Source organism: Petaurus breviceps, unplaced genomic scaffold (genome assembly GCF_028583685.1).
Source record: "Petaurus breviceps papuanus isolate PSGF00001 unplaced genomic scaffold, PetGlider_PUasm1.0 91133, whole genome shotgun sequence".
Lineage (NCBI taxonomy): Eukaryota > Metazoa > Chordata > Mammalia > Diprotodontia > Petauridae > Petaurus > Petaurus breviceps.
In genome coordinates this window covers 82,386,854-82,414,795 of record NW_027187419.1, presented here as the reverse complement: position 1 = coordinate 82,414,795, position 27,942 = coordinate 82,386,854, and the positions used below count along the sequence as shown (strand labels likewise).

The 27,942-nt window shown below is 38.2% G+C and overlaps 1 long non-coding RNA gene across 2 annotated transcripts in view; it reads left to right on the top strand.

Moving 5' to 3' along the window:
* The window catches only part of LOC138154983 (uncharacterized), a 158,205-nt gene that overhangs the window by 44,264 nt on the left and 85,999 nt on the right, over positions 1–27,942 (top strand). The window contains exon 3 of one of the 2 annotated variants that reach the window (XR_011166729.1): positions 12,751–13,054. This is a non-coding gene — a long non-coding RNA (uncharacterized lncRNA). Of the gene's footprint in view, positions 1–12,750; positions 15,068–27,942 lie in introns of those variants that run through there. The other variant, XR_011166728.1, reaches the window with a different exon arrangement.

Below are 27,942 nucleotides of genomic sequence, written 5' to 3'. Positions count from 1 at the left end.
ACCACATTCTCATGATGTTACAGATGAGGACACTTTAACCCAGAGAGGTGAACTTGCCCAAAGTCACATAAAGAGCAAGTAGCAAAGCCAGGATTTGAATCTAGTTCTGATTTCAAATCCAGTGTTCTTTCCATTACACTACTGTAGTTCTTCTCTTCTCTGGGCCTCAATTTTCTCAAGTGCAAAATGAGGGGTGTAGAATAGCTAATCAACTCTAGGATTTCTTCCAGTTTAATCTTTTTTTTTTCTTTTTTGCTTTTTGGAGGGCAATTGGGGCTAAGTGACTTGCCCAAGGTCAGAAGGCTAGTTTTTGTGTTAAGTGTCTGAGGTTGGATTTGAACTCAGGTCCTCCCAACTCCAGGGCGGATGCTCTACTCACTGCGCCAACTAGCCGCCCCTCGGATCAATCTTTTAATGATTCTGTTTGTAGGAGCTTAAATAACTACCTTTGCAAAAGTCATTTCCCTTCTTTCTTAAAACACTTGACTAGTACCAATTTCTTTACAATGTCCTCCAAGATTATTCATGATTATAGAAATAACACCATCACTAATATATGCTTTATTTCATGAAGATGTTTTGGCAAAACTTTAAGTAACAGCAACTGAGACGTTTTAAGGAAATTTGTCCATTAAAATTTCTCTATGACATAATATTTTCCAGATAAGGAGATTTCTTCTCCCTCTGAACAATAGCTAAAAAAGTGCTTCCTCACCATCCCCCTAGCCCAAAGGGTTAGAGTTATAAAGGGCTATAATTAAGTTCTTAGTGACATAGGTGACAAATTTGCCCAGAGATGTGGTGGAAATGCCAAAGGAGTGGGGGGGGGGATGTGCAGCTTTTCTTCCAGCTCCAGACGCATCTGCTGGTTCTCCCGTTCTCCAGAGTGTGCCTCAAAGTGAGAGTTGGAAGAGTGAGAAGTCTGTTTCCAAGTGGGAGCTGTGTGTGCCAGCTCTATTTTCGGCACCCGGTCTTTGAATTGTTTAAAAGGCATATTGTTTGTGTACATCTCACAAAGGAAAATGCCAACTATAAATGCCCTGGGGCTGCTTGTATGTCAAATGATTAAATCTTTAAGTCTTCCAGTCGAGGGGTCATTATCAATGGTACTTGCAGGTCAGGTTATGCACAGCAGTGTTTGAGGCAATGGTTGACCTTTTGACAGCACTTCAGGGGGAACACAGCTTCTCAGGGCATAAATAATCATTTTTAATTTGTTTGTGCAAGCTCTATTTGTTTAAGAATGCAAATGTATTGTAACATATGTGACTTAAGGATATCCATTTGGGAAAAAGGAGGCAGTTTTCCTAGCATTTCCCTCTTAAACTAACTTTCTAAAAAAAAAATGCTTAATGAAGAGAGGGAAAATGATGGGATAAGTAATAATTATAAGGAACATTCAATCCTCTCATCCCCCATACTGGGAAATGCTAGATAAGTTTGTAATAGGCTCAAGCTAATTTTGCTTTGGGATGGTAATAAATGAACTGTTTGGTAAAGAGAACAAGCTTTGAGAACTGAATTTGTTCCATAGATATATGATGAAATCATGAAGATTTTAAAGACCTTCCCATGTCCTACTTAATATTTGCCTTAAATAAATCTTAAAAGCAAGTGGGATGGGGGGTAATGGTGGCTCTGTGTTGTTTTTTATTGTGCTGAATGATCAATTTTTTTCTGCCATGCTGGTAAGTCTTTAACTTCCTTCCTCCTTTCTTGTTACTCCAATAGGTGTTAAAAATTAAATTTTAGTGAAAAAATAGTGATATAGTCATGAAATCATGAGAGGCAATGTTCAGAGGATGGAGAGAGAATAGGCTTTGGAGTCAGGATAATCAGAACTCAAGTCCTTCATCAGACTCATCGTATCTCTCTTGACCAAGGGCTAATCACCACCTCTTGGAGCTCTGAGCAGCAGTCTTAGACTATAAGTTTGCAGAGAAGTTGCCAATCTTCTTCATTGGATCAAATTTCCACACCAGAAGTGCCTTATAGTGATGGTTCTTTATGCTTTTGTTCAGATAAAATGCAACCAACCAAATAACCAAAGAGGACGAATAGTCTAACCCAGGGCTGGGGAATCTGTGGCCTCGAGGCCACATGTGGCTTTCTAGGTCCTTGCATGTGGTCTTTTGACTGAGTCCAAGTTTTACCAAACCAAACTTTTTAATTAAAAGGATTTGTTCTATGAAGTTTGGATTTAGTCAAAGGAATATACTTGGGGACCTAGAGGGCCACATGTGACCTAGAGGCTGAAGGTTCCTCACTCCTGGTCTGTTACCTACTAGAAACATGAATCCCCTGTAGGGTATTCCTGACAAGTAGTCATTCCGCTTCTGCTCAAACCTTGATAACTTAAGCAGATGTTTATTAAGTGCCTATTACTAACCAAGCAATGATCATTAAATAAGGATTTACTATGTACCAACCACTGTGCTAAGCATTGGAGATACAAAGATAAAGAAAAAGCAGTCCCTTCCCTGAAGAAACATATATTCTATACCTTACATATAGAGCCTTCTTACTTGATTAGCGTCTGTGAAAGATTAGAAGAAAAGTAAGCTGTGGTCCCTGCCATCACTAAGTTCCCAGCCTACTAGAAAGATTACATACATTCACAAATGACTACCATCTACAATGAAACATGATGAGTATATAAGGTAGGTGCAAACTAAATTGCTCTGTGAAGCAAGGAGAGATGGATCACCTCCAGTGACAAGGCTCTCATCATGTCCAGTTAGCGCATTCCATTCTCCAGACTAATAGTCAAGGGCAGTTTCTTAAATGATCAAATTTGTCTCCCTGCAATTTTCATACATTGGTCCTAGTTCTGCACTCTAGATCAACGTGGAATAACTCTAATCTGTTTCTCATGACAGCATTTCAAATATTTTGGAAAGTAACTACAAAAGCCTTCTACATCTTCTTTTAAAATCAACACCCCCCCATTTTTTTTTTTTTTTTTGCTTTTTGGAGGGGGAAAGCCAGGGCAATTGGGATTAAGTGACTTGCCCAAGGTCACATGGCTAGTAAGTGTTAATTCTTTTGAGGTCACATTTGAACTCAGGTCCTCCTGACTCCAGGATTGGTGATCTATTCACTGGGCCACCTAGCTGCCCTACACCTATTTTATTTCAATGATTATGCACATTAAATAGTTTAGATTTCCCTTACCCTTCTGGTCATCCTCTGTAGAACTTCCAGTTTGTCAATGGTATTCTTGATATATAGTTGCCAGACCTAAATAGATATGAGAGGACAGGGGAAATATAATTTCCCCCATTTTTTTTCTTGAATATTGTATTTCTATTGAGAAGCAGTGTGCATAATGGATAGAGAATGAAACTTGGGTATCTGTGGTGCAATCTTACTTTTGATTGAGTTTCTAGCTGAGACCCTGCACAGATCACTTAACCACTTTGAAAGATTATAAATTGCAGAGAAGGTACATGCCAGCTTTCATTGGTAGCAATAGTTTCCTCACCCAGGAGCTCCTTATAGCACTGAAATGTCAGATTCAGTGATTACATAAACCCTATGTTTGTATTAAGGCTGTTAAAAATTCATTAGCTTTTTGGCAATCACAGAACACTTAAGTGTTCACTCACATAAAATTCTTGGGTCTTGTTCATATGAATTGCTCTCTTGCAGCTTTGTGGGACAGTAGATAGACTACTGAGTCAGTAAGACCTGAGTTCAAATCTAGTCTTAGATACTAGCTGTGTGACTTGGGACAAATTTCTTCAGTTGAAAAATGGGGATAGCACCTACTTTCCAGGATTATTATGAGGATCAAATAAGATAAGATTTGTAAAGTGTTTAGCACCATGCCTGGCATGTAATAGGCACTTAATAACTGTTTATTTTCTTCCTTTGTTACCAAGTCTTTTCCATCCAACATTTAGTTTAATTTTTAACCCAATTATAGAACTTGACATTTATTCTGATGAAATTTCTTTGACTTTGCCAGCCTATTTATTGTTCCAGCTTAATGAGCCTTTCTCAGTCCTGCCTCTGCCAACCAATAGGTTATCAATCCCTCTCACTTTTATATTATTTGGAAATTGGATAAGCATTCACTCTATGCTCTTGTTCAAGTCCCTCATAAAAATATTAAACAAGACAGCATTGAAAACAGATTTGTGGCATTCTGCCAAAGATTCTTCCCCAGATTTTCATTGATTTCTTCATCAACAATCTTTGGGTCTGGTTGTTCAACTTGTTACAGATTCACATAACTGTATGGTATCATCTACCTCATATTTCTGCATCTGATCCACAGGATACCATGAAATGATTTGTCAGAAGTTTTAGTGACATCTAGACCCTATGTCAAGTCTTTCAATTTAATACTCTACTAGTCTAGTGGCACTGTTATCTATGGAAAGGAAATTATTCTAACATGATTTATTAGTAGTAAATAGGCTGACTCAGGCATCAATTCTTCTTTTTCTAGATGTTCACAAACTATCCATACAATGTGTTATGGAATTTTATGGAATCTTAAATCAGGCTCACAGATCAATAATATACAGAATCTACCTCTTCCCATTTTTGAAAATTCCCTAAATCTTTTAGCACCTCTCCTGTTTCCATGGTGCCTCAAAGACTTCTGGCAGTCTTTTAGACTTTGTATCTGAAAATTCTTTTAGTTATGTGGAATGTAATTCATCTAGGTCAGGTGATTTGAACTCATTTAGGTTCCATGTTATATGATTCCCCCATTTTCTCATTCATTTTCTTATTTACAATGTTTCTTATAAGCTTTCTAGTCTGAAGTCCCACTATTTCAGACTACAAGAATTCTGAAACTGGGGCAGAGTCAAGATAGCAGAGTAGAAACAGGACTTCCTCAGGGCTCTGGCTCTCACCTCCTCCAATTCATGTAAAAGATGACTCTGAAGAAACTTTGGAGCTACAGAACCCACAAAATAACACAGAGAAGCTAACCTCCCACTAAGGACAGCCTGGCAGGCCAGCAGGAAGTGGCCAGCGCAGCACTCTGGGAGCTAAGACCAGCCCCGTAACCTGGAGGTTTTAGCCCCAGGGCAGCCTGACCAGCCCCTGGCTGGAGGGACTTCAGATCACCAGCAGCTGTGACGGTTTCCAAAATTATCAACACATAGATGCTAAGGACACAGTGAGAGGTCAGTGCAGTATGGACTTTGGGATCCAGTAGTTGGGATTGTGGTCGGCCTTTGCCCCCGGGATGAGAAGACGCTAATGCACAGCCATGCAGCTGCAGCCATGTGGCTACTTCAGCTCCTGACCTGCAGATTGTAGGGGAACCAAGCAATGAGTCTGAGGGGTAATTGCTCTTACTTTAACCTGCTTGGATCTGGATTGCGGTCTAGGGTGGAGGTCCTGGTGTGTGGACCAGCTTGCCAGAGTGTGTGGAGGCTTCAGAGAGGGCGCCCAACTAATACTTTCAGCAGCTGAGAAAACCCCAGCATTTGGTGCAAATTTCCCCTGTCTGGTAGTAGAGTCCTACTGTGGCAAAAAGCCCAAAAGACAAGAAATTGACTGGCAACATGAGCAAATGTGAAACAAAGTAAACAGAGCAACCCAACTTTATGCTCCTATTTTGGGGACAAAAGGGATCAAAGCATGGAACAGGATGAAGACAGTGAAGTCAGATTTCCTGCACCAAAAGCTTCCAAGAAAAATATGAGCTGCTTACAGGCCATAAAAGACCTTAAGAAGGATTTTGAAAATCAAATAAGAGAAGTGGAGGAAAAACTGGGGAGAGAAATGAGAATGATGCAAGAAAATTATGAAATGAGAGTCAACAACCTGACTAAAGAAAATAACACTTTAAAAATAGACTAACTCAAATGGCAAAAGAGGCTCAAAAAGCCAATGAGGAGAAGAATGCCTTAAAAAGCCAAATTTGCCAGATGGAAAAAGAATTTCAAAAGCTCACCGAACAGAATCATTCCTTCAGAATTATATTGGAGCAAATGGAAGCTAGTGACTTTATGAAAAATCAAGATACTATTAAACAGTTCCAAACAAATGAAAAAATAGAAGGCAATGTGAAGTATCTTATTGGGAAAACCACTGACCTGGAAAATAGATCCAGGAGAGAGAATTTAAAAATTATTGGACTACCTGAAAGTCATGATCAAAAAAAGAACCTAGAATTCATCCTTAAAGAAATTCTCAAGGAAAATTGCCCTGATGTTTTAGAACTAGAGAGCAAAATCGAGGTTGAAAGAGTCCACCGATCACCTCCTGAAAAAGATCCCCAAAAGAAAATTCCTAGGAATATTATAGCCAGGTTCCAGAATTCCCAGATCAATGAGAAAATATTACAAGTAGCCAGGAAGAGATAATTTGAATATTATTGAAACACAATCAGGATAACACAGGATCTGCCAGCTTCTACACTGAGGGATTGAAGGGCTTGGAATATGAATACCGGAGGTCAAAGGAGCTGGGATTAAAAGCAAGAATCACCTACCCCGCAAAACTGATAATCATGTTTCAGGGGAAAATTTGGTTATTCAGTGGAATAGGGGAATTTCAAGCATTCTTGCTGAAAAAATCAGAGTTGAATAGAAAATTTGATATTCAGTTACAAGAAGCAAGAGAAGCATGAGAAGGTAAACAGGGAAAAGAAATCATAAGGAACTTATCAAAGTTGAACTATTTACATCCCTACATGGAAAAATGATAATTGTAACTTATGAAATTTTTCTCAGTATGAGAATAGTTGAAGGGAATAGAAATGTATGTGTATGTATGTGTATATATATACACACATACATACATACATACATATATGTGTCTACATAGGAGAGTATATGGGCGTATGAATACATATGTGAATGTGTGTATATATGTTTACAGGTATACATAGATAGAGGGCACAGGACCAATTTAATAGGAGGGGGTGATACTTAAAAGGTGAAATTAAGAGGTGAGAGAGGAATATAATGAGAGGAGATGGGGAGAGACAGATTGGGGTAAACTATCTCATAGAGAAGAAGCAAGGGAAATGCTTACAATGGAGGGAAAGAACAGGAAAGCAAAAGGAATGGGTCAACCTTATTCTCATTGAATTTGGCTTAAGGATGGAATGACATATACACTAAATAGGGTATCTCACCCTACAGGAGAGTAGGGAGGAAGGGGATGAGAGGGGGGATGATGGAAGGGAGGGCAGGCTGGGGGAAGGGAAGTTGGAAGCACCCACAGGATAGAAAAAGGGACAGGATCAAAGTACAGAATAGTACAAGTGGGAGGTGGGATAGGAGGGAGGGAAATATAGTCAGTCTTTTACAATATATCCACTATGGAAATGTTTTGCATAGCTACACATGTACAACCTATACTGAATTGCATCTCTTCCCAATAAGGTGGGGGGGGGTGACAAGGGAGGAACGGAATGAATCTTGAATTCAAATTTTTAAAATCAAATGCTAAAATATATATGTATACTATTGTTAATATTATTTTACATGTAACTGGGAAATAAGTCATACAGGCACTGGGGCATAGAGATCCACTGTGCCCTACTGGAAAGTCAGTGGAGGTATGGGAGAAGATATGGGAGAGAGCAGATTGGAGGAGGGAATATCCACTATTTTGGGGTGGTGGGTAGGTGAAAACGGGGAGAAAATTTTTAACTCAAAATCTTGCGGAAATGAATGATGTAAACTAGAAGTTCATAAAGCATTTGATTAAAAAATAAGTGCAGAAAAGCATGTGTTAAAAATAAATAAATTTTAAAAAAAAGAATTCTGAAACTTCTCATACAGATGTGCACAAATAAATGGGGAAGGGCTCAGAATGTGTGTATACATATTTATGTGTGTATAGATAGTATTTCTATCTTATAAATATATGAATTTTAAAAATAAAATTATATATATACATAGTGTATATATACATATAACATCAAAGATGCAGCTTCCACTAACCTTTCATACAGTGTTTATCATTTCCTGAGACCATGAATATTTTCTGTATCTATGCTAAATGGTCTGGTGCAGAGGTGTGAAACTCAGGCTGGGTCCTGAGTCCTGCCCAAACTGGAATAAAATGTAATTGAGAAATGTTTAACAAAATTTTAAAAATTCAACAAAGGTTATGCTAACTTGTGGTTTTCTAAATTAATATGTGGCCTGCATGTATCTTGTTTCTATTTGACTTGACCATCACTGATATACTGGATGGAGCTCTGTTAGAGTCTCGAAGACCTGAGTTTGAATCCTGCTTCAGAAATTTGTTTATATATGTGATCTTGGGCAATTAACCTCTCTAATTTCCCTCATTTTTCATCTTCAAAATGGAAAAAAATGATGATACCTACTTTAGAGGATTATTTTGAGACTCAGAGGAGATAAAATATGTAAAGAGTTTAACTCTTCTATCTTCTTCCTCTTCTCCTTCTCTTTCTTCATTATTACCTCAGGCAGGTTGTAGGACAGCTTGGTGAACAAAATTTCCCAAGAGACACATAGGTTATGGGGAACACAGACACATATGTATGGGGACAGGCATTGACATAGACAAACTGTTTGGAGCCACACTGCTCTGCTCCAAAAAAAGGTCACACCTGGCCCTCCTGCTCTTTTCCTGCGTACAGATTAGGTACCAATTTAGGAAAACTAACCCAAAGTTTCTTGTTCTCCTAGTTGTGATGTACTGCCTGACAATAGCCACAGATCAAGAAAAGGACAGAGGCAGCTGCTTCCTTCCTATTCCTGTAGATGAACCCTTCTGGCTTTTTGGTTAGAGTATTAATATAATCTACTTGTTGAGGAATAGCTGTCTCTGAAGGATTAGTCATGGGTCATCCAAAGGACAACAGCTTGTTACATGGTGAGAATTGATAGCTTGCCACATGCTACCAAAGGAGAATTGCATGGGAGAAGTAACATAAATGATGTCAAGGGATTTTTGACTGGAAAAGGGAATGGACTGATCACATAGTAAGAGTCAACATTAATAATTGGACACTTTTTCAGTATCCAACCAATGTCAAGAAATATAGAGGAAGAACAATATGTTGGGTGGACCCCCTGGGAGTACATGGACCAGGGTAAAACAGGAAGGAGGGTTCAAATTCATAATATCACATATTCATCATAATAACCTCTATTTGAAAGGTCTTCCTTTGCTTCCATCTCCTTTCACTTCCTGGGAAGAGCAGTATGACCTGTCCTCCCTACAGGTACCTCAAGGGAAATGGGGTCATAACTGAAAGAGCTAGGCCATCTGTTATCAGACTCTCTTGGTCAACCACCTGCCCCAGTATTAGGTATTTAGAGTACACAAAGACACCTCCCTTGTTTCTGTATTCTGTGTCAAATGTTTTCTTCTTATAAATCCTCCTTTCTGCCTTTTCTCAAAGGGACCATTTGTGTAAAAGGCTATTCTAATAATTTCTTCTCTGCCTTTTGCACCTTCAGTTTACTGCCAAGGGAACCTTTTCCCCGCCACAATCTCTCTTCCAAGAACAGAGGTCTAAATATTAAAGTCTTGTCCTATGAAAGTTTCTCCTCTCTCTCACTCTCAAGGCTTCTTATCCATTCTGTTCACTGTATACTGGCTAGCCCTCTCCCACTTGAGTGTCACAGTCTTGGCCCAGGAGCACAGATTAAGTGGAAGAAGAGATCTGACAGGTCATTTAGTTGAATGCCTACATTTTACAAATGAGGAAACTAACTTCCAAAGAGGTAAAGTGACTTAAAGTCACAAATGTAGCAAGTGATTTCCCAGCCACTACTCAAGTCCGGGATTTGAATGCAGTTCCACCCCAATACGGTATTTGTTTGTCCTCTGTAGATGATTTTGAGATTGGCAGTAGTAGTGCCATAAATGGTTCTCGGCATAAGCCTAATGAGGGGAAGAATTAAAGAGGGCAGTATAATTTGATCCTGAAGGTGATAAGGAGCAACTGAAGCTCATTAAACAAGGGGGAGACATGAACAGAATCGTGCTTTAGGAAAATCACTTTGGAAGCTGAATGGAAAATGGATTGGAATGGGGAAAAACTTGAGGAAGGAAGAAAAAAATTTTAATAGATATTCCAGTAGGATAGGTGATAGATGACAAGGGCTTGTACTAGGATATTGGCTTTGTGAGTAAAGAAAAGATAATATATGAGAGATGTGAAGATAGAAACTACAGACTTTAACATATTGGATAGGTGGGATGAGAATGAGGAGTAGAAGTTAACCTAGAAGGCGTAAAAATTGATGATTGGGAAGATAGTGGTGACGAAGGCAGTAATAAGAAATTGGTGTGGAAGGGAGGGTTTGGCAGAAAAGATAATGAGTTCTCTTTTGGCTTGTTTAGTTGAAGCATATTGTGCTTTGTTTTTGCTAACCCTTAGAAGTTTGGCATATCCAACTGCCCACCAGTTGTGTGAGTTCAGGATTTTCTTGCTTTCTTATTGAGCTTATCCCTCCATTGAAATGTGAATTTTATTGATGAGCCTACAAATAAGGATCCACATTAAAGCAACTATTATACTGTAAATGACATCATATCTAAATTGAATTGTCGATAGAATTAGCAAAAAACAGTAGCATCCCAAATCAGGAAAAAAAAAAAAACTCTACCTAATTTGTACATCTTGAATAAGCACATGTTTCTCACTGGAGATCTCACAGTATCCTAGAACTGTAGTTCGAAGAGAAATCAAAATTAATTTCTATACATATGTATTCTTTAGTTTTCCCATTCAGAAAATACTATAAATCATTCAAATCTATTTTTTCCAACAATCTGTTCATCTGCATTTTAACTGTTCTTTATCTTTTTTTTGGTAGGATTTATCTACTTCTGAACAAGAAATATTGAAATTTCTTATTATTATGTTACTATCTTCATACTTTGGCAATTTGCCTCTTTTAAGGATTAGATGCTATTCCATTTGGTACAAATGTACCTTTAAGCATATTAAAACCTCTGTCACTGAATATTATCATTTTTTAAATTATTATCTTATTTGGATTTATCATTACAACTTTGTGTTTTTAGAGTAATCTGAAGCATAATAGATATTGGTTCATCACCTTATTTTCACTTTATTCACTGCGCTAGCCACCCTGTTGAAACCCTTTTTTAAGAAATATTTAAATTTCACCCCCTTATTTATTTCTCCTTCTAGAATATAATATAAAGTAATTTTCCTTTCATGAACTTTGTGCTAATACATTCCTTCTTTGTTATCTTTGGTTTTCCTATTAGTTGGGAAGCCTGGGGGTGGAGATAAAGGTGGAGAGGAAGTAAGATTTGCTCTTTTCTTATATCACTTACATTTCCCAATGTATCCCTTACCTCACCATTCCCAGAGAACCATTCCTTGTAACAAGAATAAAAAATAAAGACAAAACCTGTATCAGCAAAACTCACAATCTATACACCCATAGTCCCCATTTACTGCAACCAGACATGGAATGGTATCTTCTGATATCTTTCTCTTTTTTTTTTTTTTGGAGCAAAATGTTTTCACGCTAATTTCACATTAATTTTGATTATTTGTTATTTCCATTTTCAATGTTATAGTCATCAAGTGTATTGTTTTCCTAGTCCTGCTTACTCCCCCCCCTCCCAGTTTCTAAATGGCTCTCTACTGGTGCTATTAAATACCCACTTCCTCCTTTCTTCATCCCTGTCCCTTTCTCTCTATTTTTTTTTTGAAAGGGAGACTCATCTTTTCAGGAACTATATTCCCAGCAATGAAGCAGGCAGTAGGCTCTAGTGGCTATATATGAGCTCTTTAAACCAAGTCCATGAAGACCCTTAATATTCTTTGCTGCTTTCCCCTTGATATTATATCACCATCTTTCTGAAAGTAGGTCCCCTTGTCAACTCCTTTCAAAGTCATATGCTCTAGGGCCCCAACCAATGCCTTCTTCCCAGTGAAGGTAATCCCAAGAAGCATGATCTCTGCTATTTTCCTAGAGTATGGAACTCTCCACACCTATACTCAAAACTGAATTTGTTGTGAGTCTTCCATCAACTTGCTTCCATGTGAATGTCCCAGGATTTTTTCCTAGGATGAGGGGAACTGATAAATGTTCTTCTGTTATTCCTGCCCCCACCCCTCAGTGTACTAGTCTCTCTTCTCCCATGAGGTGGTGGGCAAGAGGGGAAGGAATAGATAACCTTAGGTGACTTCTGATCCATACCTCATACTGAGTCCTGTCCCACCTGCTCCCCAGATCAATCTGTTTCATCCCTCCCTTTTCCCCATCCTTCTGTATTATTTACCAGAAATGCCCATTTCCTAATGAGGGAGTTGGAGGGTTTTGGTTCTGAAATATTAATCCACATCTTCCTCTTCTCCTGATTATAATTTACCACTATATAGTTTTTATTCCTTAGATTTTTTTTATTTAAAGATAGTTTCTCTTTATTTCCTCAGTGACTCTCACACTATGTAAGTTTAAGAGAAAAAAAAAAACAAAACTAAAACTTCTCACACTTGTAGCCATGTGTGAAAACATTAATTTCATTTCTTAGTTTTTCACTTTTATCTGAAACAGTTTATTTTTCTTTGGTTTTATGAATTTGTCTGTTGAAATACTCTGTTCACCTACGCTTTTTTAAATTAAGGAATGTCTCATATTAGGTTTTTGTTTCAACACCACCACCATGGTTTCTTTATAATAGTGTTTCTTATTATTAATCCCCTCCCTTCAGTATTAGATAACCTGCAGACAGAAAAAACCTCTTGTGCCCCTTCCCTTTCCCCATCCCTCTGTTACCTGTTTTCTCTCTTTTCTCCAGATCGCCAGATTTGGGCAAAATCTGTGGTCATCAAGGGATGAGAGTGACCATCTGGGATTTTACTGTAGGAAGACTCAAAGACGCCTTGCATCAGGAGCAATCTCTATACCAACACCAGCCCATACCCCACTGCCTCCCAACCCTGGCCCAACAAATTGGAGTCATTCAGGGATATTGTCAAAGGGTTAACTACAAGCACTGAGATGATGTCTCATGCAACAGCACCACAGGGAGACTGGCCTTTGGCCCTGGTCCCGTAATAATCACAGACTGTGAGGGAAGCAGCAGGAAGTGGGCTGCTGAGGTATTTTTTTCTCTTGTTTTGTGTAAACATTTTATTTTTCCTCTTCTTTTCACAATTTTTAATGCATTGCTGGGTGACTGTTTTGATTTGAGGTGATGAGAGTGGAAGATGAGCAAAGGCTTCCTCTAACTTTGGCGCTGAGTATTGGATTTGGAGTTGGACAGTTATTGGGTATTAATGGTGATGGGGACTGATGACTCAAAGGTAGAGTTGGAAAGGGACCTCTTGAATCTAATTTTACCTTTATTTTACCTTAGAAAAAAGGTGAAATGATTTGCTTAAGATTCCACAACTAGAGCATCAGATTGGAAATTAAAAAATATGGTCTCTAATCTTTGTTCTATTCCTCCATCCTATTAGATGATCCTGTCACCTCTCTATTTCAGTTTCCTCTGCTGTGAAACAATAGTGATGGTAACTTACATTTTTACAATGTCTTACACTTACAAAATCCTGTGTATGACCATGGAAGGAAGAATGACTCTAGAGTAGGAGAGTCTAGGCTCAAATCCCTGTTTCTGATAATTATTACTTGTGAAATATTTTTTTTGACAAGTCATGTTACTTAACTTTTCTGGGCCTCTGTTAATTTTTTTTTAAATTAGGGTAATCTTTGGCTCAAAGAGCCAATTATATGGGTATCTCTGGTCATTGGTGAATTGTGATGGCTCAGTGCCTCACACCCGTGTGAATAATGGGCAGAGTTGGTGATAGTGAAAGATAAAGATCCAGGTTCTTCTAGTTCGCATCTTCTAGAGAGAAAACATGGGGTTCTTACCTCTCTTCAAGTTCCTGAAGGGTGAAAGACTCTAGGAAGAAGCTGACATGTGAAACATCATTCACATCCCTACTCCTAGCTTGCTACATTAGAGTAATTAGGGGATTTTCCCCTGGGTGATATTTGAGACTCTGTTGGGTGAGCTGAACTATCTTGCTCCCAAAGGGAGAGCTCCTTAGCTATGTATTATTTAGTTTATATTCTTAGATATAATACTTTCCTTGATTTCTGTTTTGCTGTTGACTTGGATAAAGGGTGTCATTTTTTTTTGCTATATATATTCTTTATGGAATTGCCATAGCATGGAGAACTCCTTTTCTGTTAAGAGATAGTGATCAGGAGCATAGTTTGAGCCTAATGTTTACTTCCCTGGAGTAATAATGTTTAGAGGAGCAAAAACCTGTAATTATAGCCCAGTACCCTTTCTCTCATGAGAACAGAGGGGCAGTCTTGAGGCCCAACCTTCTGCTTCCCTTCCTGGGGGGAATCAAAATCTCCCTTGGATAAGGGTCTGTTCAGAAGATGCTACAGTTGTGTATTCATGCATCTCTGTGAGTCACATCTAGACGGACCCATGTAGACATACATAACCTAGATGGGCAAAAAAACCCACCTGTGCTCCTGCATCTCTTTACATCAATAAAATAGGCAGGGCAAGAGACGGTGAACTAGATAGTGTCCTGTGGGAGTTACCTTCCAGTTCTATATGATTCCATACCTATGATTCTATAATCCAAAGTATGGTAGCAGAACAGCCTAAATATCCCTCATGATATCACATTGTTGCTCACATGTACCCCTAACCAAACCATCATTCAACATCTACCTTCCTTTCTGAGTATGGGATCACTAGAATGAGCCTGATTTACTGTTGTTGCTGTATCTGTTCTTAAAGTGATCTGGGTATTTTGAAGGAAAGTTGTAGAAATTCAGTACCCTGGGCTCACTACATATGCTTAATGTTTATTATCTTTTCAAAGTAAATCTTGGAAATCATGATTATTATTCTTATAGCTATGGTGTTTGCTACAGACAGCTCTAAAGCAAAGCTGTAAAGCAGTTGCTAGCAATTACTAGCAAGGGGAATTTCCTTACTAGATTTCCTGAAATCAGTGAAACCACAGGTCCTGACCATATCTGCTACTCTACTGACTCCAAATCCCCCAGCTAAGAAATTCCACATCCTACGTTTTCCTTTTCTTACCCTTCATTCTCTTTCTGATGTTTATTAACCCTTGTCCTTTGTACTAATAAATTAAATTCCCTATATGGAAAGCTGCTGTCGGTTTCTTGGCTATAATGAATGCCTCCTCATTAATCAGATGATGGAGTACCTGATACAGATGGCCCCACTCCTCCAAAGAACAAAATGTCTCCATATTATATCTGAATTGACTTTGCAGGTCCCCTGGGTTCCAGTGCTGTTTCTATAGCACCTATATCTGATCCATGGCAAGTAAGGGCCATACACATATTAGGCAAGGTGACTTTAGTGAGTGGGTTTAACATGTCTTGGGTTTGGTGGATGAAAAGAAGTAACCATATTTCCTTCAGTGGCATCAAAGTCTGTTATAAATTACTGCTCAGCTCTGTCCTTGAAGCATTAGATTGGAGGTGATATAAGAACAGTGAGGCAATCTATAAAGTGCATGTCTTGCTAACTCCACCCTTTCCTACTAGAAATTCAACTCAATTAAACAAAACAAGCATTTGGCAATTATAACTCACATTTATGTAGCACTTTATGGTTATAGAATATTTTTGTATATATAGTCTTGTTTGTTCCTTATGATAACTCTGGGAAATAAGTAAAGCTAACTGAGCTAGAGTTAATATGGGACAACTGGGGCTCAACTCCAAGTGCTGATATTCTGAGGTGCACATTCTAGGAACAAAGGGTGAAACTTAAGTGTCCCACCCACCCCATTTGCCTCTCCTCCTACAATAAGGTCAGTCCTAGTTTTCCCTAATGTTTGACTCTATGGTCTGTTTCTATTACACCTTCTGGAGAGAAAATGGGTTGAAATACTGGCTCTATCACTTTTTGCCCATATGATTTTGGACAAGTGAGTTAATCTCTTATTTTTTAAAATGAGGGAATTGGGAAGGTGACTTTGGGTGTTCTTTCCATGTCTAAACCTATGATCCTATGATCTTTTCCTCTAGTTTGTGTAAGTATTAAGATCTTGAGATTTAGGGTTTGAGAACCTGACTTGAAATCCCAGTTTTACCATTTACTAGTTGTGTGAACTTTGGTAAATCCCTTCTGGAGAAGGAAATAACAAACCATTCCATTATCTTTGCCAAGAAAACCTCAAATGGGGTCACAAAGAGTCAGACATGACTGAAACAACCAAACAACCACAACAACAAAAGACAGGTACCTTCACCAGTTGGGCTTCAGTTTCCTCACAAGTGAATTGAAAGAGTTCAATTGATTTATCTTTGGGTGTTAGAATTCCCAATTGTGGCTCTGAAGGCAAGTAGGTTTGATCATGTCACTCACCACCTCGGAAATTTTCAGGGATTCCCTAGTCTCTCTAGGATAAAATATAAACTCCTTAGGTCAACATTTAAGGCATTCCTTTATCTTCAGTATATCTTTCTAGCCTAATTTCATGCTACTCTCTCTTACATAATCTATAACCTAGTCAAACTGAATGATTTACCTACCCTCTGAACTCAATAGTTAGGTGGTTGTAAAGCCAATCACAAGCAGCTCTCCTGAGGACTGCTTCTGTGAATAACTTTAAGGATATAACTGCATAGTATAGTGAGCTCTCTATTTATTCAGCAATAAACTAAAGCACAATGTTCACAAGAAGATAACATAACAATTTATTACTAAGGTGGCCACATAGTCTTAAACAAAAGATATCATTCAGTAAGTCACAATCTTCTCAATCAATATAGAGTACCCAAGTCAAGTCTTCTTTCATCTTGACTCCAGACTGGCTTCCAGTCATCCTTAAGGGGTAGCAAAAAGTACAAACACCACCAACCCCTAGGTCACAGCAAGTTACAATATTATCAGTAAGCACCGAATACCCAAGTAAGGTCTCCTTTCATCTTCACTCAAGGCTGACTTCCAAACCCCAGGGCTCCTCTTCCATGGACTGAGCAACCTCAGCTCTTGCCTGGATTCACCTGACTATTGCCTGGATTCACAGGTAGGTAGCTCCCTGCTCCTGTTCCATATCACAGCTCATGGACTGCTCTACTCCAAGCTCTTCAGTTCCTGTTTCTAAGAAAACAAAGCTCAACAGGGCTATAACAATATTTACACCCATTGCTGTCACTACCATCTCAATTCACTTTCTTTCTGAGAAACCAATAAAGAACAACAGATGGGACTTCTGTCTGAAAAATCAACACAGAACCACAGACAGGACTTCTATCTGAGAAATCAAAATAGACCAACAGATAGAGTGCTGACATCCCAAATATTTTCTTGAGCTTTTGTCTGCTCTGCTCCTTCCTGTTCCACCTTTCCTGTTCTGCTCTTTCGACAAGTGCCTCCCCCCATGGGCTCCATGTGATGACATTAGGCCTATTAAGGTCAGGGATATTAATCAATAAATCAAAAATCCCTTAGGCCTGTTAAGGGCAACACAAATGTATACTGTTTCCAACAAAGACTTGACACAATCAAAGGCAAGGCTCAAAGGCACTTGAATACCTGAAACAAGCAGCAAAATCCTACTTTGCTTGCCATTACAGTGATACAGTGGATAGGAGCACTGGGCTTGGCATCAGGAAGACTCATCTTCATGAGTTCAAATCTGGCCTCAAATATTTACTAGCTGTGTGACCCTGGGCAAATCATTTAGCCTTGTTTACTTCAGTTCCTTATCTGTAAAATGAACTGGAGAAGGAAATGGCAAACCATTCCAGTATCTCTGCCAAGAAAACCCCAAATGGGGTCATGAAGAGACAGACAAGACTGAAGTGACCAAATAACAACAAACTCAACATTCCACCCCTCATCGAATCAACTCCTAATGCCTCCAGGATCAAGTATAAATTCAGCTGTTTGACTTTTAAAGACTTCCATAACATGACCTGAGGTGGGGAACCTGCCACATGTGGCCTTCAAGTGCAGTCCTTTGACTATATCCAAACCTCACAGACCAAATCCCCTTAATAAAAGGACTTGTTCTATAAAACTTGAACTCAGTCAAAAGGCTGCACACAAGGACCTAGAAGACCTAGAGGTCACAGATTCCCTACCCCTGACGTGGCCCCTTGCTACCTTTTTAATCTTTTTATGCCTTAGCCCCCACCTAAATATATATTCTGTAATCTGGTAACAGACCTCCTTGTTCCTCTCATTAGATCTTCATTGCCAGCATTTTCACTTCCTGACTCCCACAACTGCAACTCTTTGCCACCTTTTTTCAAGTTTTGACCAAGATCCCACCTCCTACAAGAAGCCTGTCTTGATCCCCATTAATGCCAGTGCTTCTCTCTGATCTGTCCTGTAGATATCTTATTTGCACATAATTGCTTTCATGCTGTTTCCTTCATTAAACTGTGAGCTATTTGAATTCAGAGACTCCTTCACTTTGTACATAAAGAAACTTAGACCCAGAAAAGTTAAGTGACTTGTTCAAAGTCATGTAGCTGGGAAAGTAGCAAAGTTGAGCTTCAGATTCAGAGTTTCTGATTCGAAAATGTTCCATTGCACCACAACCTCTCTAGTCCTCATTTTTTTCATCTGTCAGATGAGATTACAATGTTTTAATCCTTCCAATGAACTGATATTACCCAAGAACTGTTAATATTCTGTCAATAGTGACCCTAATGAGTGAATTTGCTCATGCTTGTCTTCTGTACTGTATATATATATAGTCAAGGCCACTTTCTTTGTATTTGCAACATTTATCACAGTGCCTGGTGCATTGTAAGTGTTTAATAAAATTCTTGTTGACATGATTGAGAGAGATTAAGTGACTTGCTCAAAGTCATCCTGTATGTAAGTGGCAGAGTCACGATCAAAACCAAGACTTACTGACTCTAAATCTCATGCTTTTTTTTAATCTACTCTGCTAGTTCTCAATATAAATCAAAGTTCTTTCTTTTATTTTATCAATTTCACTATGGAAGGCTAAAAGAAAAAAAGAAAACTAAGGCTTCAATGCAGAATAGGGTCATAAGAGTGGGGGGATTTTTGGACACTTGTATCCTATGAAGAAATTATCTCTGTTTCCTGAAGTTCAAAATTCTGCCCCAATGACTCCTGGCAAGTGCCCTGACTTCAGGTTCAGGGAGGGTGACCTGGACCTACAGCGTAGTGGACTCTGTGAGTTTAAGAGTATAGTTGACATTACACTAAGTAAGTAGATTGGGATGCAGGACAGACACTGGAATGTGTGTGATGCTTGTTCCCTGTGACTCAGAGGCCTTGGTTGAGAGAAACAAGCTGAAAGTTCCCACTGGTCTTTGTTCTGGCAAATTGGGAGCCTATGCCATAATGTGGGGATGAAGTAAAAGTCAATTGAATGGTCTGGGGAGGATGAAATTGTTCATGCACTTGTCTAGGAACATTGGAGACTTAGAGGGACAACCTGTACACCAGGCCAATTAATTACGACTGTAGTTTTAGAACAGGTTACCTTATGCTGCTGAAATCCAATCCAACCAGGGATCAAGTTGCACCAAAGCTGTTCAGAGGTAGTCCTGTCCTCCAAGTTGCTCAGGGACCCTGGAAGAATTGAATACTTTAGACCACATTCCTCCTAAAAGATAACAGAGTTTAGATCTCAGCAGGGGAGGTAGGGTGGGGAAGGTGTATGTAAGTAATAGGGTCTTTTCTGGGTTCTAGACAACTTTTTATGCTTGGGCTTGTTAAAAGACATTGCAAACAATAATTTTCCAGATTGGAATTTGGTAATTTGAAGCAGTTTTTGGCCTTGTACTTGTTTCCCCATGTAGGGTATATTTTGATATGCTTGTGGTATAATAATAATTATAATGGTGTTGATTAAAATGATAATAATAGTAATGATAGCTAGCATTTCAAATATTATCTCATTTTATTCACACAACAACCCTGGGAATTAGGTACTATTATTAGTGCCATTAACTGATAAGGAAACTGAGGCAGGCAATAGTTAAGTGACTTGCCCAGAGTCACACAGCTAGTAAGAGTCTGAGGGTAGATTTCAACTCAAGTCTCCCTAACTCTAAGTCCAAGGTTCAGTTGCATGTATGATTGTATGATTTCTATGACTGATTATACAATAATGTACCTTGGCTTTGGCTTTGCCTAAAATTCTAAGAGAGACAGATTTTCCTTTTCATGTTATCTTCTATAACTTTAATTCTTTGAAACAAGATACTGAGGGAAATGAGGTATTGGGGTATAATGGAAAGAGAAGGGGTCACTCCAATACTATATAAACTATTTGAGAAAAATAGGTAAAGAAAGAGTCCTACCATATTAATTTGATGACACAAATATCATTCTGATAGCTAGAGCAGGGAGACCAAAAACAGAGAAAGAAAATTATAAACTCATTTCCCTAATTACTATTGATGAAAAATTTTAAATAAAACACTAGCAAGGAGATTACAATGATATACAACAAATATCACTATGACTGGGTAGGATTTATACCAAGAATACAGGGTGGGTTCAATATTTGGAAAACTATAAGATAATTGACCATGTCAATAACAAAAAAAGTCATATATCAATAGATGTAGAAAAAAAAAACTTTTAACAAAATACAATGCCAATTCTTTTTTAAAAACACTGGAAAGGAAGCAAGGAAATTAGGTAGCACAGTGGATAGAGCATCAGGACCTGAGTTCAAATCCAACCTCAGACACTTGAGACTTACTAACTATGTGACCCTGGGCAATCTACTTCCCCCAACCCAAATGCTTCACTTAGAAAAGAAAAAGGAAAGAAAGAAAGAAAAAGCACTATAAAGAATAGGAATCAATGGGAGTGGTTAGATGGTGCAGTGAGTAAAGTGCCGGCCCTGGAGTCAGGAGGACCTACGTTCGGTTCTGGCCTCAGACACTTAACAGCCACCCACACACACACACACAAAAAAAAATTAGCCATGGAACCTTGGGCAAGTTACTTAACCCCAATTGCCCTCTAAAAAGGCAAAAAAAAAGAATAGGAATTAATGGAATCTTTCTTAAAATAAGTAGTATGCATATAAAGTCAAGAGTAAGCATGATTTATAACGGTGATAAAGTAAAAGCCTTCTCAATAAGACCAAAGGTGTCCATTACTGCCACTATTATTAAATATAGTACTAGATATGCTAACTATAGCAATAAGAAAGAAAAATAAATTAAAGGAATAAAAACAGGCAATAAGGAAACAAAACTATTACTTTTTTCAGATGATATGATGGTAAAATACTTATAGAACACTAGAGAATCAACTAAAAACTGGTTGAAAAAAATTTACAACTTTATCATATTTGGAGGATATAAAATAAACCCACAAAATTAATCAATGTTTCTATATATTTCCAACAAAATTCAGCAGAAAGAGATAGAAAGAGAAATTCCATTTAAAATAACTGCAGACAATATACTTGGGGAGAGGATTCTGGGAAGGTGGTGGAGTAGTACAGAAAATATTAGACTCTTCAAACTTCCCCCACAAACAAAACAAAACATCACCTCAAAGTGAACCTACAGTGGCAGAAATAATTAAAAGTCGGGGTAAAGTACTTGTCCTCCTAAGACAACTTGAGAAATCCTTAGGAAAGAGCCTCCGGAGCAGAGGTTTGGCCTGATTGAAGTGAAAACACCTCCAAGGTAGACTCCAGTCAAACAACAAGCCTTGGGGGCAGCTGGGTCTTGTGGCAGCCTCTGCTTTCAGATCTTTGCTTACACCTCACCAGATGGTGCGGGAGTCAGCCTCGTATGGGAAGATTGAAGGACCCTCCATTGTTGTGGGATGCTGAGCCCTGTTGTGCTGATTAGTTCAGGTCCTGGCTATGGCTGTTAATGAGAAGGAGTGATCACATGCCTGATGAGTAAGGTAGCAGCAGGGTGGGGACCTTGCTGACTGTGGGCATTTGCAAAAGAGTAGAGTCCCTGGTTTCAGTTACAGGTCAGAGAAATGAACTAAAGTTTGCAGCTGTGGGAGGGATTGCAGAGAGCAAGAGCATTTTAGCTGGCAGTGTGACTGGGGGTCCTAGTTGTGGCTTGCTGATGGAGAGGAATGCCAAGTTCAGGCCCCCAGACAGTGCTTGGAAAACAACAGTATGAAAAGCTGAAGCCTGAATCATCACCCCCCCCACACACACACACACATTGGGACTAGAATGTAATAATAATCCACTATAAAAATAATAATAATGAATAAGCAAAGGAGAAAGAACCTGACCATAGATAGATACTATGGGGATGGAGAAGATCTGGGTTCATACTCAGAAGAAGATAGTGAAGTTAAAAAAAAAAAAGCACTCCTAGTTTAAAGAAAAATGTCAAATGGCCACAAGCCCAAAGAGAGTTTTTAGAAGAGCTTTAAAAAGACTTTGAAAATCAAATAAAAGAGGTTGAGGAAAAATTAGGAAAAAACAATAGCAATCCAAGAAAATCAAGAAAATTATGAAAATAAAGCCAACCAATTGAAAAGAGAGATCCAAAAACATAAGGAAGAAAATAACTCCTTAAAAACTAGAATTAAACAAGGGAAAGTTAATGACATTCTAAGAGATGAAGAAATAATAAAACAAAAAAGAATGAAAAAATAAAAGAAAATGTGAAAAGTCTTACTAGAAAAACAACTGATCTAGAGCTGTGCTTCTTAAACTGTGGGTTATCAACCAACAGTAAAAAGTTTCTGAATGCACAACGACCAAAACTTAATTAACAATCAGATGTGTAATGAATCTAAGGTGTTTCTGGCAGCACTTTTCTATGTTGTATCTCAAAACTGCATTGCAGCCTTAGTTCTGAACAAAAAGCATGCACACTTTGCACTACCCATTCCATCATGATATGCAATGCCAATGAACACTGCCTAAATGTGAAAAGGGATTGAGAATGGAAAACATTTAAAAAGCTCTGATCTAGAGACCAGATCAAGGAGAGACAATATCAGAATTGTTGGATGACCTGAAATATATGATTTTTTTAAGTATCTTGATATGATATTATAAGAAGTCATAAAGGAAAATTGTCTTCAAATTCCAGAATGAGAAGGTAAAATAGATATAAAAAAATCTATTGATTGCTACCTGAAAGAAATCCCAGGAAGAAAGCTTATAGGAACATCATAGCCAAATCTCAAAGCTTCCAAGTTAAGGAGGAAATACTACAAACACCAAGAAAAAAATAATTTAAGCACTGTGGAGCTACAATCAAGATAACACAAGATTTAGCAACTTCTATGTTAAAAGACTGATGGGTTTGGAACAATATATTTTGAAGAACAAAGGAGATAGTTTTGCAACCAAGAATAACCTACCTGGCAAAGTTGAGTATAATCCTGAAAGAAAAATAAAAAGGATAGCTAACAAATTGAAAGACTCTCAGCTCTTTATGACAAAAAGGCCAGAACTCAGTGGAAATTTTGGCATATAAGATCAAGGAGAAACATAAGGTAAATATTAAAGACCAATTATAAGGGGCTGAATAAGGTCAAACTGTTTACTTTTATATGGGAAAATGTTATCTGTAATCTTAAGAATATTATCATTACTTGGGTAGTTTGAAAGAACATATAAGACTTGAAGTTGAATGGAGTATGAAGAGACCACTCTAAAAAATAAAATTGGGTAGGGAGAGGTATTGCAATATCTCATACAAACAAGGCAGAAATGGAAGAACTGTTATAGTGGAAATTCATGGGGATGGAGAGATGGCAGTGCTAGAACCTTATTCTCATCAGAACTGGGTTAAAAGAGGGAATAAAATATACTTGTAAAAGAGTTCAAAAGTGTTCTAATTTATCAAGAAATTGGAGGCTGAGAGGACAGAATAAAGCAGGGACTTTCAGAAGGGTGTGTAGGTCAAGAAGTAGAAGGATGAGGGAGAAGATAAGGGAGGAATTCTTAAAGGAGAGGGAAGGTTAAGGAATAAGAGGGTAAGGGGAGAGGATATAGGAAGGATTCTTTTAAAAGGGTGCAGATTAGGGAGGTAGAGGTTAAAGGAAAATTAGAAGGGTGAGAAGGGATAGAGTAAAAAGAGAGGGTGAGAAAGACAATATAGAAGAAAAATAGAATGGAGGGGAATACACAACTAGCAATTATAACTTTGAATGTAAATGGGATGAATTCACCCATAAAACAGAGCTATGCCCAAAGGACTATAAAATTGTACAGACCCTTTGACCACTATTAGATTTGTATTCCAAAGAGAGCAAAGAAAAGGAAAAAAAATATTTATAGTAGTCCTTTTAGTAGTGGCAAAGAATTGGAAATTGAGGGGGTGCCTTTTTTAATTTTTCCTTTCTTCCCTCCCTCATTGCTTTTTCTTCTTTTCTTATGCTCTCTCTTTCTTTTTCTGTCTTTCTCTCTATGGATCTATATGTATTTATTCATTCATCCATCCATTTATCCATGCTTCTTTTTGAACTCCCAGAGTTTAACATAGCAACTTGTACGTAGTAAGCACTTAATAAATGATTGCTGATTTGACTGTACCTAGAATACTTTAATTCACATACTTATTCCAAGGACTCCCCTTGTTTAGTGCAAGTTTATCCCTAAACACATGGGATTTTAGAGCTAGAAGAGATCTCAGAGGTCATCTAGTCCAGCACTTCTTAAACTTTTTCCACTTGCCACCCCTTCAGCATTTTTTAAACTGTGGGTGGTGACCCCATATGGGGTCAGCAAATATCTCAGTCTCCAGAAGAAGAAAGGGAGGTGTAAGAAGGATATAATTCTTCCAGGGTCACATGGATGAAAGGTATCAGAGATGGGATTCAAGCCCATGTCCTCACACTCTAGATCCAGCGCTTTTTGCACTACACTTAACTTGCTGTATTCTTCCTACAACACCTTCTACCTCCTTCTCTGTCTTTTCACAGGTTATCTCCTCCATGCCTTGAAGGTACTTCTTTTTTTACCTTTGCCTCTTAAAATCATAATTTCTTCAGGGCTCTGTTCAAATGCCATTGCCTACACAATGCTTTCCCTGATCCCTCCAGTTGTTAGTATCCTATGCCTATTACTTGGGACATATTTTGAATTTACTTATATATGTCCATATTATTTTCCCACAAGAGAATGTAAGTTCCTTGAAGGCAGGAACTATTTTATTTTTGACCCTAGAGCAGGGATGGGGAACCTGTGGCCTCACTACCTCTAACCTAGTACTTAGCTCCCTGCCTGGCACTTAGTAGTCAACAAATAAGCGTATGTTAAATGAATGAATTGGAATATGCATGTCTTCTTTCCATCATACTACACTGACTCTCCCATTTCTTTCTGGAAACCTATTTTAGGATGTTAGACGACGCAAGGAGACAGTCACTTGTAGGTAAATATATTTACCTATAAAGGTTATCCTTATTTTGATTTCTTAGCACATAATATCCTTAGGCACTCATAAGTCATCATATAATGGGAATAGAAGGGTCCCTGGGGAGGTCATCTTGTTCATTTCTCTGTCTCAAGACAAGACTGAACCTAAGTCATCTTAGAAGGTCAGTTGCATGCTCCATTCATTTAAAAACAAAACAAAACACTAAAACTCCAGAAGGGGATTGTCACCCTTAGTTCTGTCTTGTAATATGGTTTCATATGGCTTCCTTCATATGGTATTAGTTATGATCGAAAAGTTCTTCCTGTCTAAATGAAGCCCTTCCCCCTTTAAAGCCTATCACCTCCTCCCCTATCCTACTCCACAGAAATGAAGGATGTTTTCTTACTCTTCCCCATAAAATCTCCATTCCTAAACATCAAGTCTGTAATTCAGTTTTCCTCATAACTTCCTCTACTCCACGGTGCATAATAGCCTCCTCATACCCTGTTGCCTGAATTTCCAGGGACACCTTAACCTGGGTCCAGGTAGGAGGCCAAGTCTAATTTTTCTCCCCACCTTTCTATTCTATGCTCCAGCGCTCCCATCCCCAAAGTCTCCATGGGCTATGATTAAGGTTTAATCAGTTGTTTTCTTGCAAGGCGGGTGGTGGGGGGAGGAGAGGAAAAGCCCCCTACATTTTCCTTAATGTTATGAATTAGCAGGAGATATTCGGAAATAGAGTTGCCTACCCGTTGTTTGAAAATTGTTTACAGCAAATAATGAACAAAGCAAATCAGATTGCCAAAGGCCTAGCTGTTGAGAAAGTGTAGCTCGTATTATTAATTAAAATACAAGTCAGCTTTCCCAGCACTTGTAGCCTGTGGGTATCGAATGTACTCCACTTGATTGAATCAGGTAGTGGCAGTCCCCGCATTTTTTATTTTGTGCTGAGAGGGATAACAACAACAAAAAAAAGTAAAGCTGTTTTCTGTTACCTCATTTGAAAAAAATATTATTTTAGAATGAAGGCACAGCAGCTTCAGCAGACAGGCAGAAATAACATAAAATCTACATTATGCCCTTACACTTTGATTTTAAACAAGGGGTCCGTCTACAACCTCAGAAACTCTAGTGCCGTTGTACTATAGGCAGACCTTTGTCTATGGCCAAGGAAACAGTTTCCATGGAGATGCAAGGCATTTGACAATGGTCACTGTTTTGGAGAAGTAAATTAATCCAAGCAGGAGACCAGTTATAAGAATTTTCCCCCCTCTGGCAGGGGGAGGGGGAAAAAGGGTTGGTAAGTTTCACAGAAGAAGAAAAAAAACATTTCTGCCTTTTGGTTATTCTTTTTTTAATGTGTGGAAGTAACGGAAATTGTACGAAGGCTTAAACTTTGTTTCTGGAGTTGGTGCTTATGGGGATTCTCCAGTGATGGAGGACTATAACAGGGAATGAGATTTTTTTTAAAAAATGAGCTGAGAAATTTGGCTCACCTCTAGGTAAATTTAGAGAAAGGAAAAAATACAGTGTGGTTTCTTTTTCTTACAAATAACCTGGGCTATTCTACTTTGGAACCAATCCTTTTAACCAGATGTCACAGCCATCAGTAACTGACGGACCAGAGAATAAATTTCATAAGATTGGATAGGAAGAAATACTCAAATACCAACTTTCCCCAGGTCATGTTTGTTCAATCTAGGCGGGTCAGTACTAGGAAGATGTTTTAATCATCTACTGCAAATAATCTCTACTGGATATCACATTCTTTATTTCTGTGTAATTATTTGAAATAATCAAATAATGTTAAGTTCCAGAAAACAAGCAAGATTTTCTAGTAATCAAATTTTCTCTGTCTTAACTCTTGCTGGCAATATTCAGAGTAAGGAAGTACTAATTAGGTATTTGTTAGTTTATTCTTAGGCAGTGGTGTCAATGAGAATAAAGTCTAGAAGACAGATTCAAATCCTGCCTTTGGCATTTGGTAGCTGTTTGACCAAGGGCAAGCCTCTAAGTGTCTGAGAGTAATTACCAAGGACTGATTTCCTTAAGACTGAGAGACAGCTTCCATAGTAGAATTCCTTATACTGAAGAAATCAAAGCTCTTTAGTTTATTTTGTAGTTCATTCATTCTTTATTTATTGACTATCTGCATGCATAGCACTGTGATAAGCACAGAAAAAAGATTAAAAATGTATTAAAATGTGATTGCTGCCCTCAAGGAACTTACAGCCTAGCAGAATGTGACACATACAAATAAACAATTTGTAGACTATGATGAGTTACCTTCCAAATGCTATGGGAGTTCAGAAGAGAAGTATCACTTATAAATTAGGAAGTCAGCTGTGACCCTTGAACAAGTCTAAATATAAAGAAAGGGTAGAGTTTGTTTTTTTTAAATAAATATATTTTTATATTCATTTATTATCTGTCCCTTCCACTAATCTCTGTAAAATAATACTCACAACCCTGCCCCCCCAATCCCTTATCATATGAATGTATAGTGTAGTAAACCAAATTCCCTGTTGGCCATACTTACTACTTTATGCTTTCTGTATATTTTAAGTTCATTTCCTCTCTGACAGGAAGTAACCTGCATGTTTCATCTACAGTCTTCCATATATATATATATATATATATATATATATATATATATATA